Source organism: Rhipicephalus sanguineus, chromosome 9 (assembly GCF_013339695.2).
Source record: "Rhipicephalus sanguineus isolate Rsan-2018 chromosome 9, BIME_Rsan_1.4, whole genome shotgun sequence".
Taxonomy (NCBI): domain Eukaryota; kingdom Metazoa; phylum Arthropoda; class Arachnida; order Ixodida; family Ixodidae; genus Rhipicephalus; species Rhipicephalus sanguineus.
This window is the reverse complement of record NC_051184.2, coordinates 30,225,058-30,228,843: the sequence shown is the minus strand read 5'-3', so window position 1 is coordinate 30,228,843 and position 3,786 is coordinate 30,225,058. Positions and strand designations below refer to the sequence as shown.

General features: G+C 47.8%; 1 long non-coding RNA gene across 1 annotated transcript; it reads left to right on the top strand.

Annotated features, from left to right (window-relative positions):
* The first annotated feature begins 491 nt into the window (after positions 1-491).
* LOC119404102 (uncharacterized) lies at positions 492-2,141 on the top strand. The gene is made up of 3 exons (XR_005186166.2): positions 492-571; positions 1,805-1,912; positions 2,047-2,141. It is a non-coding gene; the product is annotated as an uncharacterized LOC119404102 (long non-coding RNA).
* The last annotated feature ends 1,645 nt before the right edge of the window (positions 2,142-3,786 follow it).

Genomic DNA, 3,786 nt, shown 5'->3' with positions numbered 1-3,786 from the left:
TGCTCAGAGTCGTCTCTTTATACAGGTGATTTGCATGGCAGAGTAAACTCGGCTTCGAAAATTGATGTGTTACCTTTTAAATGCCTATTTTTGTTTATTGAGAGCCATTATTTTCGCTAGCAAACCGAGGCTTTTAAAGGGACCCCAAACCACCCCCCGTGCATGCTAAAAAATAAATATACACACATTCAGCTGAAAGCAAATGCTGCTTTGAATGCCTCAACCAAATCTTGCAGTCGTGCGCGGCAAGGAAGAGTTCAAAAGCGGAACACGAAGTCGCCAAACGGTTTCCCATTTGCGGTGTACCCCGTACCCCCACCAGTGTCGTGCTGGAGTTCACGCAAGTGCATTTTGCCGCCATTTTGCTTCGTTAGTTCGGCTATAACGAATATTCGCTGTTTGACTCCCGAAGGTGAACAAAAGAAGGGCAGGTCGATAACACAAGTGACAAGCCGAGCGAGCTCTCACGCATGTCCCCGTCTTTCCTCTCCAGAATCCCGTCTACGGAAGGCCCACGATCTCTGCGCTCGAGAACTTTGCCGACTTCATAGGCATGGCGGCGACGATAAAGGTGAGAACGCCATTAGGGGTTGGTGCGCGCTTTCCCCATGGCAATCGGCATTTTACATTTTCCTGTGCTGCCTTTAGGGTTTTGGTGGGGGTGTTTCGCAAGAATGAATGCCTCCGATATAAAGGGGTGTTTCGCGACCTTTCCGCTAGGAGAAGGGCGCATGCGCCGTGGCATCGTGAAAAAGGCGGATTGATGAGGACACCGGGAGCGTAGCGAGAAATCTTTCCTTTTTTTCTTTTTTTTTTGATGGGGGGGGGGGGCGCCACCCTTTATGTAGGTTCGCTCGTATGGTTGTATGTGTGCGCATGCGAAATTGAAAAATTTTCGAAAGGAGGTTTCAGCCCACTACCCCCCCCCCCCCTCCACACACACACCCTCTTACGCCATTGGAGGACGCCCGGGGCACACTTGCACGGCCGCAGTTGGCGCCGGCGCAGACCCTTTTTATAATCTGTAAGTGCGCTTTCCTGCGCTGCATATTCGCCCAACTAATGGCGGCACCTGTTGCGCTTCAAGTGGAGAAGCCCTAGTTGCAAGTACCGGGGCTTGTTTATTATTCGTGTTTATGTCAAAAGAGCCGAGTGTACGTTTTCTATGCATAATAGAGAAAATACACGAGAAAATATTACAGAAATGCATGAGCTAGAAAATGCATTTTCTACACCATAGAGCAAGGAAACTGAGCTTGAGCACGCTGTTTGCAGGAGATGACTAGCCGCCATTAGTCGGGTAAACTGCATAGCAGGAAAGCTAGCGTTACAATTTTAAAAATGGTCTATTTTGCGTTGTCACAAGCCTATTGCTGCGAAGCTCTCTTAGTCTTACCCTGTGCCGCCGCCGCCGCCGCCGTCGTCGTCGTCGTCGTCGTCGTCGTCGTAGTAGTAGTAGTAGTAGTAGTAGTAGTAGTAGTAGTAGTAGTAGTAGTAGTAGTAGTAGTAATGAAAAATCATTCGTGAACACTGGGTATCGCTGTAGCTCCAGCGACACACCGTACGTGTTCACGAATTATTTTTCATCTCTTCAAGCGTCCATTTTCCCCTGAACGTCTGCCTGATTTGGATTTTCACTGCAATGTGAACGTTTCTAGGCAAAAAATAAAGAAAACACACGACTAAACGGGATAAAGAGGTTCAGAGGGTAGGAGATTTCCCGCGTTTCGGTCCCTTTCTTATCATTTTCATCGCATGCTTCTTTCTTTTCTCTCATCTTTCTTATCTTACCGCGCGTGCGCAGTACTTCCGCGAGACAGTGCGACGCAAGGCATACCCTCGCAGCGACTACCGTCTACAGGACTTCAAGCTCCTGTCGTCGGAGCAGCTACTCTTCTACGCAGTGGGCGAGGTAAACAGATCAATCAATCAATCAATCAATCAATCAATCAATCAATCAATCAATCAATCAATCAATCAATCAATCAATCAATCAATCAATCAATCAATCAATCGTTAGCTAATGTGTGTTCGTTCCTCACACAGGAGTTCTGCGAGCTTTGGCCAAACCCCAAGACAGCTAACGGAAAGGCGACGTTGGAGCGGTACTCACAATCCGATTTTTACCCCAACCGTAAAAGGCACGTGTCTTTCTTCTATGCGGAATACGCAGCTTCTACTGCGTTCCGGTGTGGATGAATGCATAACGCACCGGCGCCCAAGAACGTCACTCGAAAACCGTAACGAGATGTGACTAATTAATAATAACAATTTGTGGGGTTTTACGCGCCATAACCATCACACGACTATGAGTCATGCCGTAGTGGGGGGCTCCAGAAATTTAGACCATGTGGTGTTCTGTAACGTGCCCTGAGATCACACAGTACGCGGGCTTCTAGCATTTGGCCTACATCGAAATGCGACCGTCGCGGCCAGGATCGGAACCGCGACTTTCGGGTCAGCAGCCGAGCACCGCGTAACCGCTGTTCCATTGCGGTAGACAATTCGACTTATTAGGAATGTCGCGCTGAATAGTACGTAAGACACACCCACAGCTAGCGGTGGCCAACAGAGTCGGAAAGCATCGTTATTACCAATTAAACAAAAATATGAAAGCATTTTGGTATTGATAAAATGTTCGCACCAACCATCTCATACCTGCAAGGCTGTCTCCCGTATCGCGCCCTTTTTCTGAAGTCCGCTTGCCCAGTCGTCATCTATTTTATCCAAGCAAGGTTTCAGGCTTCCTTGAGTGGTAGTTCGCACGTATCAGATAGTCGTATAGTTTGAGGATTCATTCGTGTCACCTATTCTATGCATTGAGATTCCAGTAGATACCTCGCAGTCTATTGGCCATTCCGCTTTTTTCCACATTTCTACGCATAGTATAATGATGACCTTGATTATGGTCCCAGTTCCTTGCTACATCATCATCAACATCATCATCAGCCTGTCTACCCCCACTGCAGGGCAAAGGCCTCTCCCATGTTCCGCCAATCAACCCGGTCCTGCGCTTTCTGCTGCCACGTTATACATACGAACTTCTTAATCTCATCTACCCACCTAATTTTCTGTCTCCCCCTCATGCGTTTGCCATTTCTTGGAATCCAGTCAGTCACCCTTAATGACCAGCGGTTATCCTGCCGATGTGCTACGTGCCCAGCCCACACCCATTTCTTCTTCTTGATTTCAACTATGATATCCTTAACCCCCGTTTGTTCCCTGACCCACTCTGCTCCCTTCCTGTCTCTTAAGGTTACACCTATCATTTCCCTTTCCATCGCTCGCTACGCCGTCCTCAATTTAAGTTGAACCCTCTTTGTAAGTCTCCAGATTTCTGCTCCGTAGGTAAGTACCGGTAAGATGCAGCTGTTATATTCCTTCCTCCTGAGGGACAGTGGTAGACTACCATTCATGATTTGATAATGCTTGCCGAATGTGCCCCATCCCATCCTTATTCTTCTAGTTATTTCACTCTCATGATTCGGATACGCGGTTACTACCTGTCCTAAGTAGACGTACTCCTTTACAACTTCCAGTGTCTCGCCACCTATCGCAAAGCGCTGTTCTCTGCCAAGGTTGTTCCACATTACTTCCACTCTACAACTCACTCTAACTACGAAAAAATATTACAGCTAGAAATTGGAAGGCTCAATTAGGGACAATAGCATAAGGGCGCCTCAACAAGCGCTGCCTCACACAAAGGAGATTATCCAGGAGATCGTCGGGTTGTGTGGCAAACGCGCAAAGCGCCTGAACGCGATTGTTCGCACAAGGGCCTTTCTC